The following is a 16,027-nucleotide window of genomic DNA, read 5'->3' on the forward strand; positions in this document are numbered from 1 at the left end:
GGAATAGCAGTTTTTAACCCTGGATGTGTCGCAAGTGTACAGATACTGGTGTTTTCTTCACTTCCCCTTCTGTTGTTTGGAATTAAAGACCCACAAGTTACCACATTTTGAAAACCTGATCTCTCTACGATGGAGAACCAGGCAGACAGCTTGTGAACGTGACTGGAGTAGATGTACCCAGACTGCGAATGACACAAGGTGCTTGTAGCTACAGCAGGAGAGGAAGTAATAACTCCTAATGTTGGGGCACTTGGGAGATGCACGAGGTCTCATTATCTCCCTAAACGCTCGAGGCTTTCCGTTGTCCTCACCTTACACCCACTGCTGACCTATGACTCACCAACCCCTTACATCCTCATAGTAAACCATTATTACATTACCTTAATCGCAAAGTGCCATGTCGAAAGGTTGGAGGGCGAACCCTTGGCTCCTCATCATTTATCATTTCCCCCTCTTCTTATGACACATACACAAATGGCATCCTCTCTCTTTGGGAGAATACCGCACATGCTGTGCATTCCTGCCGAATGATAAATGAAAAGAACCAGGTCACTTTTGTTTAGATTTACCGGATGGGGGTGTTTATCTACAAGAATACATGACAAAATGCAGGCGTGTTCAGACACTGATGTAACCTCATTCGTAGCGTCAACAGAGGGATTTCTCAGGGAGAACGGTATGTTTCTGCACATTACACTGTTATTAATTGCAGGCTTTTTTAGACTTAAATGTGAAGCTTTTGACCTTTTGCAAAAGTCAAATCCACGACAAAACTGAAGAGAACTCACTGAGAATCTCAATATCACTCTTAAAAAAAATGCACAATACATAGAGCACCTTTGATAAAATAATTACGGTCTTGTCCTTGGAATTTAATATTCTTTTCTTTCTTTTTTTTTCTCTTTTTTAATAAGAAGCCATTTCCCTTAACCCAGTTTTCTTGTTTTCGAAACAGAGGTGTCCCTTTTGAAGCTGCCAGATTAAATGCAAATGTCAACCAGATTTAAATACAACTAAAGAGCAAGTTTAATTGACCTTTTTTCAAATTCAACTATTTAAAGAGCAGTTTTCCAGTTAAAGAACACCTGGAAGTACTTTGAATAAATTGAATAAATAAATAAATAAAAAATCATGAAATAAATGATCAAATTAAGAATAAATAAGCAAACAAACAAATACATAATTAATTTGTAGCGTACTTTTCTATTTACAGAAAGCCCTGAAAAATCCTTACACTGAATAGATAAAAATAAATACATACATAAAATAGTGATGTTGCTAAAAGCCCCCAATTCATAAACTTTGTAAACATAAATAAGGATTTAGATGGGTTATTATTAAACAACTGATTAATAAAACATCAGCAAATACACAAACTTTTCGTTAATGTTATAGAGAATTGTTAAAATAAGGTTTTGTTTAAAAAATGGTTTAATGCATGTTTTAAATTGATAAAAACAAGTTTAAAAGACTAAATCCTAACTTTCTATGTGTTTCTAAAAGTTAACAAAAGGTTTCAAATGATATATTTCAATAAGTCCATCACTTCAGAGTAAAAGTGGGCTCTATAGCTCATGCAAACTGAGCTCACCTCTTTTAATTATACTTGATTTAAAAAAGGCCTATGAGTCACTACATTCTGCTCACTGGCATAAAATTATTAATATTAATGTGCTGAAGGAGGAACTAAAAAAGATTGAATTATTGTGTGGGAAGCTGGTGATCTCTCATGTGTCTGTAACCCAATCAAAATCTGGGTAGAAATATTATGAAAATTACTAAAATTGGAGCAGTGTTTATTTAGAATAAATAAATTGAAGAAAAATTGGCCACAACTATTGTATTTTCTTAATAAACCCAAGACTTTTGACCCAAAGGATTTCGAAAAATTCAGAAAAGTTGAGAAATAAAAATGTGATGCTTATTTGTGAGACAAATATCCTTTAAACCTGCAGATCCTTTTCACAATGATGCAGTATCCTTATTCAAAGTTATGTGTTAATATTGTGACCTTTAAAACTTTTTAAAGAAATGTTCAAAATGGATTTGACTGGAAATTTTGAAATGTATCTAAACAAAAATGATACGAAACAAGACAAACAACAGAAATATATATCTATACAGATATATGTCAAACTTAGAAGTCAGTCATGAAATTGACTGGAAAATGTGAATGCACTCAAATATAATGCTAAATAGTTCATTTATTACATACTCTTTTGCAAACAGTATGTGACAAAATGAAAATATAAAGTTGGAAGGAGTTTCATTTATTGTTTGGAAGAAAGTTGCAGGATACCCACTCCAAATCCATCCAAATTTTAAACCAAGATTAAAAAAATACAAAAAACATGTAATTTAATGTGTACACCTCGGTAGTATCTGTGGTTAAAAATAAATATTTTAAAGTATATTTAGAAAAAAACGTTCCTATTTTTCAAAAATCAACCTGGATTCAGCTTAACTGCAAACATGTAAGACCATTGCAAGAAATTCACATTTTTAAAGGACAAATTCTCTCTCCCAGAGGTTATTCCTGAGTCAACGCAGCCGTGTAGAAATCCGTGTTCAGACCGTCATGTAGAAGAACTCTGGGAGTCGAAGCAGTAAATAATAAATAAATGTAAATGTTCCAATAAAATAAACAACACTTTAATGAATTAAACATGAAACATAATCAGGTTAATCAGATATTCAACAGGATCTTTTGCTGTGTGTTTAACATCATCTGGGGATGGAGGAGCCGTGGAGAGTTATCATCATTTTAAAGGCTTGTTTATGTTTATTTGCCCATGTGCTGCATGTTTCACCTGAATAGATGCTGCTGGAGGTGATGGTCATTCCATTGGAAAGAAATGTAGCAAATCCTATGATTAAAGAAGGAAAAAATTAGTGTAAATTATTATTATTTTTTGAATTTGTGAGAGAAAAAATGCTGTCAACTTATGGAAAAAAAAGCAGCACAAAATATTCAACAATCGGAGGGCCACCTGAGTGGCACAACATTGTGTGTGTTCCCCTGAACCATAGGTTTTTCTCAGCCAGAGGCCACAGACTCCACATTTCTTATTTCCGATCCACACTTCAGCTGATGACTCATCCTCTCTGCCTTATTACAGGGAGAAGCACTCACTCTCTGTCGAACTTCAATGCGCACACCTTACAACAAAATGGAGATGCAGATCCAGAAGGTAAAAGCCTGCGAGAAGCTAATTGCATGCTGCTGACATCACAGAGGGATGCCGCTGATTGGGTAAATGCTAATAGAAGTTTTTAGTGAGAGCAGGGAGAGCATACAGTTGACAGAAGAAATTAGGCTTTAGAACCACCGGCTGAGTGAACAAAGAGCTGGAGAAAATATAGTCACGGTTATTTTTGGTCTGTTGATTATCCTGCTCGGATCAAAACTGAGAGGGAATGTTGTGAAAAGCCAGAGGTGTTCCCAGAATCAAAGCTGAGCTGTTGTCTTTGCCAAACGCTGGGGGTGAGACACACCCTCTGTTTATGTCGCACTGCTGTCACAAGTCTCATCAGCTCAATACTAAACATACGTTCAAAATTTAACGACTTTTTATCATATTTGGAAGCATTTCTAGTAATAAACATGTTATTGTCAGTATAGCGGGTGAGAGCCCCCTGACCAATATTTAAATCTTCATTTTTTTCTAGTACTGGCCGAGTCCGTTTTGCATCCCTAACCCTATGGCTTTATCCCTTCAAGCAGAGAGATATGTAAGGGTTGATCAGACCTGGCTCTGGGCTTATAGACCCTTTTCACGTGACGTCACACATCGCAGGAAAGGGTAGAGTTGCTTCCGGCTCATATTTTTTTAGAATGGGAAAGCTGACTGCTGAACGCCTTCAAAGCAGTCTTACACAGATAATAAAGGGTAACCTAACCAACTGTAACCAAAATGTGAACAATATTTATCACATTTAGAATGACAAAGCTGACAGCTGAACGCTGTTTGACACAATTTTATGTTAAGACGAAGGTTACAAGTACTTCACTGAATGCTGTTTTTTTGATTATGAAGGTAATTTTGATTTTATTCTTTTGATCTGTGTTAATGCTAATGCTAACGCTAGCAATAGATTGTGTTTGAAACAAGGATCTGCAGAAGATCTGACCAGTTAAAAGTTGCCTAAATTTTCATTCTCACAAAATCCTTGTAAACAGAAAAACTCAGACAGTTCCAGCATGCCTGACATTAAAGTAAAACTTATTACTGTTGCAATGTTTTCTTCTGCGGTCAGCATGAGCTGCTGTTAGCTCAGCCGTGGTTCTAACATTGCTCCTCTTTCCTCTTTGTCTCATGATCAAATAATTAGAAACTGTGAAAAATATGAAAGTGATCATTTGCACGTAATGTTATAAAATACCTTAACTCAGAGATTCTTTTTTTACTTGGCCGCTCTTATTTTGAAAGCTCAACTCTATATGGCTCAATAGCTGCTCTTAGCATTTTCACTGAGCCAAACTATTCCTGTTTTACAATTATTCCCTAAAATATCCCACAGAACATCAAGTAAAGCCTGGGAAGTTATTTAAATCCATGCAGACGTGCAGCAATGTGTCTTTGCTGAAGGTATTAAATGTGGCCAACATTTGAATTTCTATCGCGTTTTGTGGTTGATTGCAGTTAAAATACGTGGAAATAACATCAGCCAAAATAGAACCTGTTAGAATAATATCTGATATTTACAATAAAACATCCATTATTGGAGGATATCAATCATTTGTATTTTGATTCGAGAACGATCTAAGAGGAAGTAATAAAAATACAGCTTGGCGGGACATTTATCAAATAATTATTATACATTTCTTTTCTGAAATTGGTAAGGTTACGTTTATTATTTACATAAAAATGTGTCAAACAGCATTCATCAACATTGATCTATTTGTTTGCAAGTAGATGCATCAGAATGTAGCGGAGCAGGACGTTTGTTGCCCGCTGATTGTAGCATATATGTCACAATAGCCTCTTTTTCAAAAAACATTTTTAGGTCTGCTTCTGATTTACCACAATTTGAATCAAGAAATAACTCAAAACTGATATTTTAAGCTTTATTTTCTGTCCTTTGTCATGAGAAAAACACTACAAGAATATGTTAAAAATAAAAAATAAAATGATTTTCATTGGAGTGGGTCTTCAACAAAAACTACTTTTCAATAAAACTGTTTTTCCCCCCAACATGGCCAGATCAACAGAAAAGAAGACATGTTCTTCGTGTGTGTGTCATTATCTGAGCTTCTCTGCTCTGCATGTGCTAGCCGGTTTGGCCACGTGTTGCTTCACATTAGTCCCTGTCTCTCCACACTTTCACATCGTAAAAGCAGGAGGCTCAAACAGAAGTCCAAGGTGTTGCTTGAGGCAACCGAGAATTACCTCAACCAAAGAAAACAACAATCTCCAGATAAAAAGAATACAGTCATCTTTTCATCTGGCCTCCCCTGTGAGTGCAGTGGGTTGACTCTGCCTTTCAGTTCTAAATGTTTTGCCTGTGATGCTGGTGTTGTGCTGCAGTATCAAACACGATGAGTACAGGCTGAAGGCAGAGTCCTAGCAGAGAAGTATGTACACATGCTTTCCAATGGGATTACAAGGTAATACCTCACATTTGATTAACATTACCCTGCATGCACTTGTGAATCTTCCATCGGTTGGGTAGGCTCCAGCAACGCCATGACCCCAAACTGAAATAAGTAGGTATAGAAAATAGATGTATGATTGTTATTTTTCCCCAGGATACATGTTTACACTTTACAACTAACCCTCCCCTAAGGTAAATGTCTAAATGAATTTGTCCTATAAAAAATAACTTAAAGATATTAAAAAAAAATGATGAATAAAAAAGTTCATTTAGCAAATTGTTGCACCAAAAATCTAAATTGAAGTTTCTTGCTCATACTTTTTATAGCAACTTTGTTTAGTAACAGATGCCTGCTAATGATGTTGTCTTGGCAACAAGGGCACAGCATCAGTTTTTTTTTTTTAATCCTACTTGGAGGGCGTGAAGTTAAACACACAACTCTTAAGGAATAAAACTGTATTTTGATGTGTCTGTCCATGTTTTTTTCCCCTTCAACACAAATAATCATTTTTTTAACAAATGTTTAGGTTAGCAGTCATTTTGGTGGTAAGTTTGTCAACTTGTTTTGAAGTTCTTGTTCCCTCTAGTGGCCGTAAATCAATTACTGCATCTTTGAGCAAAAATAAAAATCTCTGTGGTCACTGTAAAAATAAGAGGGTTGAAATTCCTATCAAGACCTGCTTACTTCTCTGCATGCATGACTTACTGATGTTATAACTGCTCTGACACGACTTTTCAAATATGCTCATAACATACTGCAAACAGCCGCCTGCACAGACCGCGTCTCCTCCATTACTGTGTTCCCTTTATTTATCACCAGCACATGCATAGGGGCCATTATGTTTAATAATGCTCATTTTTCTCATCCTTTATGGTTTAATCAGTGTGTGTTGGCAGAAACCTAATAGCAAGGCCAGTGATGAGTCAGCCAGGCTGCAGATTTGGGAGCTGGAGGTGAGAATAACACTGAAGGGAGGAGGAAAGCAGGGACAGAAAAAAAAGAAAAAAACACAAGCAGAAAGGAAGGCAAGCAGAGTGAAATCAAATTTGATCTTATATTAAATTTAAAGACAGACTTTTACCTTTATAGGACTAAAGAACAGTTGGAATAAGAGAGGTTGCCATGTAAGAATTTGTTTTCAGTTCTTGGCTAGAAGGAATTGAGCTTGATGAAAGGCATATTTATATATATATAAATATATACATTTTATAGTCAGACAGTCTGGAAATTCTTAAATGAAGCCATTCTCTGACTTAAAATGAGTCTAATCAAAACTTATTGTTTACATATTACACAACGATTTGTACAAGATTTTCCAACTAAAATAAATACCTCCTTCACATAAATACCCAAATGCACAAACATTCCAGTCATAACCTTTCCAAATTTCAATGCTAAATGTGATTTTTTTATGCTAAAATAAATAAACTAATCATGGATTCTGGGTTCAAAAGAGCACATTTTTTGTTCAAACAGTCCCAGGTTTACTACATATTTTTTAATGCATTAAAATATTATTTCACATAGATTTTATACATTCCCCATCCCTCACAGACAAAACTCTCTTTAAAATCAAAATGATTTTTGTACCATAAATACATGGGATCTTATGAAAAATTTTGATTGCCACAAAATAAGAATAAAACATAATGTGTTATTACAAATGTAACATCAAATCACTTCAAACCCAAAAGGAGAGTAATCATGTTTTTATCTATTGTAAAAATGTTCCTAGTGGTCTTTTAATTATGATTTTGCAGTTTTATTTTTTTTACCAAAATTTCAAAAAAGGAAAAAAGTTGCAGAGTGCCAAGAATTTATCAGAAATTTCCCTCTAAATTGTGGGTTGGACTGTTGTCGCAGAGCAAGCCTGCCTTCATTTCCCATTACATGTTCTCTTGCTAGCTTGCAGCCCTCACAACCTAACATCCTCGGCGTAACAAAAATGACTAGTAACATTGGAGCTATCCAGCTGTACAGTTTTGAGCCAGATGCCAGTTCAGGCAAGGAAAACCGAGATATCTATTTATTTACAAGTGGATGCATTAGAATGGAATGGAGCAGAGAGATTGTGGCCTGCTGTTTATAGATTTTACATGACTACAAGCTTTTTCAAACTGCATTTTTTTGGTCTCCTCCTGATTCAAAACACCATATACACAACTTTAATTGGAGTGAGTCTTTAAAAACAAAATTGCTGGATCAAATTCCTCAGAGACTCTATGGTTTTCTTTAAATTCATCATGACACCTCAACATCTCTCAAAAATCTGCATTTGAATTTACCTCATGAGTTCTGAAAACAATGTCTTCAGGTGTGTCCAAACAGCAGTTATGTTGTTGTCGTTGTGCTGTAATTTTACAACTTTGAGCGCTTGAAGCTCCGCGCTAACGCTAGGACGTCATCGAATTAAGTGATGTCCGAATTATGAGACACTATTTTTTCATAACTCTCTGTTTGGAGGGCTAAATGAAGGGGAAGGGAGAAGGGAGAAGGGAAGAATTCCGATTAGGCCTAAGAGAGTTCTCTGAAATCCCAGAAGATTTCCATTATGATGGATGGTACTCCATATGGGTATGAGCTTTTATTTGGAGCTCTATACCTGTAAATTCACCACACAACTGTATTTTTTCCTAGTGCTTAATGTAGATACAATGAAACCACCTGGACTGAACTGAAAATGTCTATTCAGAACATGGAAGCTCTTGAGTGATGCAGATTAACCGCTTCAAAAAGTCCCCAAATGCCATTCTTTAAGTTCAAATGAACCCGTTCATCAAGGGATGAAGACATGAAGACTGAAAAACTTGCATGGATCCTGTAAAGTTTCTGCGAGATAAAAGTTGAGTTGTTCACCTTCAGTCACCTCAGTTCTTTTTCAACGTGATCCTCCGTGCTCATGGTGAGCAGTGTCACGATGGGCTTGACTGGTTGCCTAAATCTACTCCTAAAACTGACAAATGTTCTTCTAATCTTAACCCCACAATTTGATTTAAGTTGGACTTACATTTTTCAATCTGAAAAACAAAGAAAGCTAGACCTTTAGTTTTGTTCCATTTTAATTCTCTGTGGAAAACTTAAACCCCCCCATCCCCACAGGCTAGGTCCTTGCAGTTATTATGAGCGGTGAATCAATAACAGTGTTAATGAATTCTATATTTCTATTCAGTAAGTGCTTCCTTGCAGCTGCATGCAGCATGTTTTATATATTGATATAATCAAATGAAATCCAGCTGGTAAAAGTCCCACTATTTTTTATGATATTCAAACAAAGGAAGATTCCTCAATGATAAAATGTCACTTATATCGAAGTAAGAAAAACACTTTAACACCTTGTGTATTCAAATTAAAATGTGTCCAAGACATGCATGAAATGTCAGAAGAAAATTGACCGGCGATTTCAAAGAAAAAGGGGATGAAAGAATCTAAGTATTGAACGAAAGGCAGAAGTTCCAAGAACTGAGAGCGAATGAAAAGTTCATTGTGTACGAGAGTCAAGGACTGCTAGTGATGCTGTGTCTTTATCTGACTTAAGTCTTATCCATACAGTAATGATAAACGAGAAGGGAAAGGCCACTGATTTCAGGGATTAACACTCATAAATCAAATTTTCTTTCCAAAAAAAAAAAGATAACGTGGCAGTGTCAATAACATTAAGAAGCAAAAGGTACAATAAAAGTTTAATAAACCTCACTTGTTTAATAGAAAGTATCAGTCTTTTAGTAAAGAAACGATTACAAAGTAAGTTATTGAGTAAAACAGGTTTAACTTTCAACACACATTCAACGTACGTGCGTTTTGTACATCAAACCCAAAAACAGTCGCAGAAACATGAAAGCGAGAGTTTTGAACAATGAAGCCTGTTAAGCATATTTACACACATTTACATCGACTTTTCATTGAAAGTGGCCGCTTAAACATGCTTTGCCGAGGGCAGTGTGAACGTAGCTTTATGTTGAAGATAAGCAGGAGGTTGGCAAAACAGCCCAATGCCATTTATTTATTGAGTTATGCAGTAAGCTGACTATTTTTGTTTAAAGATTCTAGTTTCAGAGTGTTGGATCAGGTTCAGTTGACACAGTAGACACAAGTTTGTAACCCTGTAGTTTTTAATCACAAAACCTGTAGAGATATTTTCTTGCCGGTTTTTATAGACATTGGTAGCTTCCACCGTTTAACAGTGATCAAATCAAAAAGTAGCCAGGTAACAGAATTAAAGTTTTTTTTTTTGAACATATAAGTCTCAGAGTACACCGCATCCAAGTGAAAGATGGATCGCCCTGATTGCCCCTGTTGTGGGTCTGTCGGTCCATCTATCCATCCATCCATCCATCCATCCATCCATCCATCCATCCATCCATCCATCCATCCATCTTCTTCTGCGATCTTCCAATCAAGGGCTAACCACCCTACCGCTGCACCACAGCCTAGTACTGAAACGAAGATCGACTGGTAAATTGTGAGCTTTGCTCTCTTGACTACAACAGATCGATACAGCGACTGTGGATGCCGCTCAAATCCACCTGTTGATCTCACGCTCCAATTTCCCGTCATTTATGAACAAGACCCCGAAATACTTAAACACCTCCACCTGAGGAAGGAGAACTCCACCCACCCAGAAAAGGCAACTACCTTTCTCTCGTCGAGAACCATGGCCTTAGACTTAATGGATCTGACCCTCATCCCAGTCGCTTGACACGCGACTGCAAACCGCTCCAATGCATGCAAGAGGTCCTGACTCGAGGATGTCAACATCATCTGCAAAAAGCAGAGTAAATCCTGTGGTCTCCAAACCAGATAGATCCCCTCTGGCCCCTAGCTGTACCTAGAAACCACGTCCATAAAGACTATGTACGGACAGAACTGATGATAAAGAGCAGGCCTGCTGGAGTCCAACATGAATGAGCTTCACTTACTGCTGACTATGCAAACCAAGCTCCTGTTCCCATCATGGAGAGATTGAAAAGCATTCAGTAAGACTCTCTGGACCCCGTACTCCCAGAGGACCCTCCACAGGACACCAAGGAGTCCCATGAACTCTCCAGCCCCCTAAAGACGGTGTAGAGCTGGTCCACTGTGCCACAACCAGGACTGAAACCACACTGTTGTTCTTGGAGAGTAGATCAAGCTGGCTGACAATAAATATGAGCTTTTTGAATCATCTCTGAAACTTAAAAAAAAGATTAAAAGTATAAAAGATTGACAGTATAAGGCCCCACAGAAGCATGAAACTATCTCTTCAATAGGCACTTTTGTCCCTCTTCATTCATTTTACAATTCTGTTTTTCAGGCTCTTCCTGACCCTGAATTAAAAATCCATATAAAGAGCTGCTGGAGACTGGAATACGTGTTCCCCGAGCTATGTCTCAGTGTGTACTCATCACAGCTACAAGCTCATCTGTTTTATTTGCTAGTAATCTCACATTCTTTATGATGATCGAGGGAACAAATTGTTTAAACTTCCTCCCCGACCTCTCCTTTGCTCCTGCTCTAAATCCTCAGTATATCCTCTTTAGGTCAAAACTAAATTTCATGTAAAAATTCAGTTTTAGAAAGCTCAGCTCCCTGCTTTCACGTGTAAACACCTTTCCAGTTGTCATGGTTATGCAGCAGATTTTTTAAAAAGAACCAGAATTACCAGCAGAGATCTTTCAAGCAGCACAGCATGCAAACCAGCACAGAAGAATGTTAGCACATGAAAGAAGCAGAAGATTTCAAACAGATAAAAAATAAACACAAGCAGAGCTCCTGAAACAGACTCACAACCGTGTTGCACTATTCTAGAACAATATTGTGATGTAGCAGATTCTGATATATAAAATATTCAGTTCAACTCACAAATCACAGCTTTACTTGTCACTGGTCGCAGGGGGAAAAAGTGAAGCCAAAGGTCACTCATAAAATAGAGAATAAAAAGTAAAAAGTACTTGGAGCAGAAAAGTACGGTGGCCCTTTTGATTTCTGGAAAGTGCTTTTGCCTCTCAAAACTTTCTCATTTTTATTTATTTATTTTTTTTAATTTGCGTTTGGTTTCTGGAATTTTCTTTTGATTTGAAAAAATGTAATACTTTTATTTTTTGCCTTTTTAATTGTTGTGTTCATTAATGTTTTGTGTTGAGAGTTGAGAGTGGTGTGATTTGCTCTTCAAGGCCACCGTAGGTAAGCCTTCAAAAGCATGACATAAAAAAGTGTTTACAGTGATGTAAAATATAGTCTTTTTCAATGTAATTATTTAATCTAATTCCTCAGTTTTAATTACGAATATTTTAACCTAATAATTACTGTAAAGAGCCTTATTTTTAAGTATTTTCATTTGAATTTATGGCATTCTGGCACAGTAAAAGATCAAATTACAACTAAAAAAAATAACTTTATGAGGTCAACCTTTAGCTTTACACCACCAAGGGATATTTTTTTTCAATACTGACCATTTAAAAACAAACAAACAAGAAAAACAGCAGCAAAACATCCAGTCCAGAGTGCTAAAATGTTAACACATAAAAACAGTAGGAAACCCTTTCTTAAGCAACCCAAAAACTATTGACCACAAACTTCGTGTTGTTACCATAATCTATGTTGACCGATGATGTGTATTTTACTTTAATGGACAAAACAAGGTGTTGACGTCACCATGGAAAATGTCTTATCTCCGGCCCTTGGAAAATCAGCTCATATCTGTTTGCTCAGCTGTTTGTTGTACATGACAAGTTAAAAAAAGAAAGAAATGTGGAGAAACTAAAGTCACAAGACAAACCTATAACAACTAAACAGAAAAAAAGAAAACATTTCTTAAAGTCAGGACCTTTATTTGTGTTTATTTGTAGTGCACAAACTTAGGCATGTTTGTGGCCCTATAGTTTGTTCATTTGATTTAAAAAGACCTTTGAAAATTGTGTTTTTGTGTTTTTAACATGTTTTTGTGGCATTTTTCTCATTATGGAGAATGAAAAAAATGAAAATTAATCTTAAAATTGTGATTCTGGGTATTTCTCCATTTGAATCACTGAATCATGAGCAGACAAAAAAAATGTAGTTTTAAAAATCTATAAAACTACATTTTTTCAAACAAACTCCCCGCTCCACTCCACTCTGACGCATTCTCTTGTAGATGATTAGATCCATGCAAGTCTTTGTTTTCCTCGCCTGAGCTGACATCTGGCTTAAAATTCTACGGCCGGATGGCTCCAATATTTCTCGCCATTTTAGTTGCCCCACTAATGTTAGGTTAGGGTTGTGAGGGGCTGTAAGCTAGCTGGAGAGAGTGTAAACAAAGGGATGATGGGAAATGAAGGCAGGCTTACTCCATGCCCATACTTTCAGTCACAACTCAGGCGAATTTGTAATGAACTACTCCTGCTCTGCAGAAACCGTCCTGGAAAACCAAATAGATTTTTTAAAATTTGACTAAAAACAGCATAACCATAATTAAAAGATCACAGGTAACACCTTTACAATAGATCGAAAAATAATCGGAGTGGGACTTCAAATTTGGTGGCATAAATTAATAGCACCTGTTTTGAGTTATCAGTGCTGGGGAGGATGTTAGGCACTACTTTTTGTGAAAAAATCTATCTTTTGAAAAATGTGCTGTCCTTATTTGTCCACTTGGTCCCTTAAAACCAGCATCTAGATTCTAAACCCAGTTCAGTGTCCACTTCACTGCATCCCAGTGACCAGCAGGACCTCATCAAACTAGAATTTCAACTTGTGTAACATCTTGTTTGGGATGCAGTCCAAAAGCAGTGGTGAGTGCAGCTGTTCTAAAGATAGACAGTTTTTATTTTGCAGCTCTGCAGTGATCTAGATCGATTTACATAACTGGGATGAAGCAGATGGGGAGTCTTTGTTGGAAATTTTTCCAGAATATCTTAAACTCGAAATTTTTCCAGAATATCTTAAACTCTTCCTTTTCTTTGGGTAAACTTGTGAGCTCACTAGTCCTATCAAATGGACAGTATGGGAGCAGCTGCTCTTTTGTAACATCTCCATAGGGACTTCTGATTCATGCATGCTATGTGCAACAACTAAGATGTCAAGGATATAAGATTAAAAATAATAAAAAAATATTTGAAGAAAAAACAAACTTAGAAACTGACTGAAACTAAAGACTAAAGAAAGTCTGAACAGATCCCAAAGTAAAAAAAATATATAAATAGTTAAGGAAATTGTTTCGTCTGGCATCTGTTAACCATAGAAACAGTAAAATGATCATTTTCAATGGGATAAAAGATGAACATGGATGACATCATGTAAACTGTTGTGTAAAACTCTCCTCTCCTTGATTTTCACCGTCTCAGCCCCGCTCTTCATCTCCCTTTTCCAGTCATTCCGCATCTCTTAGTTACACGATTTTTCTCCTCAAATACAGAAATGCCAACAGGACTCTAGGAAAGCCTTGCTCAACTCTGCTGGCAGAAATGTGTGCGTAAGAGAGGCTCAGTGACGTACTTCAACCCTCTGAAGTCTCTCATGGAGGACATCAGCTGAGAAATTATTAATTAGTTTTGCACATGAGTGGTAGGCTTGAAATGCTGTCTGCTGTACTTGGATTCTACGCACTGCTATCTCTGCTCTCAGTGGACAGGGAGGACTGTTTACACCTATGAATTTAATTACACTTGTTTTTTTTTTTTAAATCGCAGATCCAAAAATAATAAAAATATATATGTTTTGTGTTAATTCTGGAGATCAATGTGACACATGATGTCCTGTGTGGTCTGGAGCAAAAACCAATTGTCCAAAGCTGAAGAGAAATCTGTAAAATAAGGGAAAGTATCAGACAGACTTTTTCATAACTCGACAGGAGCCGGTATTAAACCTACTGCTCTGGTTCAGATGAAGAGCAGGGATCTTTTTAATCCCACCAAGAGACACATATCCTTAAACATAAAACCAGATGTCAGTCTTTTAGCAAAGCAGTTCCTTATCTAAGAAGATTACAACATACATACACATCTTTTTTTGTTGTAAGTCACTTAAATTAACATTTTTATTGTGTTTATAAAAGAAACTATTTACAATTAACATTGTAGTTATTCTGTAATGAAACAAAAGGCATGACATATATTTAATTACAGATATTAAAAGTTTTCCAAACTTCAGTTCAATTAATTTTTTTATTTAGCCCCAAATCACAAGCTAGAGGCTGTAATAGAAAAATTGAGCCAATGCAAATCCAAAGAAATAAATTATCCTTGTTTACATATGAAATAGTACAATTTCTTCAAAGTATCTCCTTAGAATTTCCCTTAAAACAAAATATGTGCACAATTTTGGCTGAAATAAAGATCGCAACTCTCCAACTTCTTCTGTCATAATTGATTTTTAGAAATGTTGATAAAGTAAGAACGAATGGTACATGAAAAAGGGGCATAATATATGTATGTATACATATCCCTCAATGAAAATTAGCAACAAAATAAAAAAAAAAACATGCTGATGATGAACAACCTAAGATTTTACTCTTGGTAGAACAAAAATAATTCTGATTACAGCAATGTTAGATCACTGAATATTTGTGTCATTTGAGCAAAAGAGTATTTTTTTTTCTCATTTGCTGCCAGAGGGAGGAAGTGAAGAAAAAAAATCCTTTTCTGAGTGCTTATTTGAACCCCGGATTATCAAGGACACTGTCTGCCAGATTACTCTCTGTGAATTTACATAACACAGTTGAGTCATTGTGCAATCATCAGCATAATCTATTATCAAAATGTTAAACTTCATTATGCACAAAAAACAAAGATGACACACTGAGCATAATGTTTTTAATTTGAAAATGAAGGTAGATTTCACGCTCATATCAGAGACAGCAATGTCAGTGTGCAGCACAGCAGCCTGTCGATTAGCAGATGAAAAATGAGAAATTAGCCACTTAAAATAAATGTAATGGGTCACAGCGATTTGAAGTTGAATTAATTTTAAGTGTTTAATATTTCCAGTTAAACCGCACTTAATAAAGACTGACAAAAGAATAGATCTGCATTACTCTTATTAACAAAACTGCATATTTCATGTTAACATGGCATACTTCATGTTTCACTTAAGTGTATTTAAAATAGCATATAAAAATAAGGTAAAATGCTTACAGAATCAGGGTTTATTCAAACATTCACGTGCTTTAATTCATCTTCACATCACAGAACCAGCTGTTGAACCTGGCTGACGCACATTAGTGCCTAAACCCAAATTACATGGTTGTTTGCTACATTAATAGCAACACGTTTCAGTGATTGTGCGCATGCTTGTGGAGGGTGTGGTGACTCATGTCTTGTTGACATGGAGACCAAAATAGATGGAAATGGAAGAGGACATTGGGTCTACCCTTGAGACTTAGCACAATGCTGAAGAAAATGGACAGAGAAATACAGAATACAAGAAATAACAAAAGGAGGGAAGATGGAAGCAGAGAGTTTAGAGGAGTATGAAGGTTTG

At 36.2% G+C, this 16,027-nt stretch overlaps 2 long non-coding RNA genes across 2 annotated transcripts; one reads left to right on the forward strand and one right to left on the reverse strand.

Annotated features, from left to right (window-relative positions):
- Positions 1-2,439: 2,439 nt before the first annotated feature.
- Positions 2,440-12,245, reverse strand: LOC112160449. Its single transcript, XR_002921666.2, has 3 exons — positions 11,435-12,245; positions 2,811-2,867; positions 2,440-2,591 (listed from the first exon to the last, which is right to left on the reverse strand). It is a non-coding gene; the product is annotated as an uncharacterized LOC112160449 (long non-coding RNA).
- LOC112160442 lies at positions 11,678-14,560 on the forward strand. Its single transcript, XR_002921664.2, has 3 exons — positions 11,678-11,755; positions 13,220-13,341; positions 13,965-14,560. It is a non-coding gene; the product is annotated as an uncharacterized LOC112160442 (long non-coding RNA).
- Positions 14,561-16,027: the final 1,467 nt, after the last annotated feature.

The sequence above is a fragment of the Oryzias melastigma genome, linkage group LG3 (genome assembly GCF_002922805.2).
Source record: "Oryzias melastigma strain HK-1 linkage group LG3, ASM292280v2, whole genome shotgun sequence".
In the NCBI taxonomy this organism is placed as follows: Eukaryota; Metazoa; Chordata; class Actinopteri; order Beloniformes; family Adrianichthyidae; genus Oryzias; species Oryzias melastigma.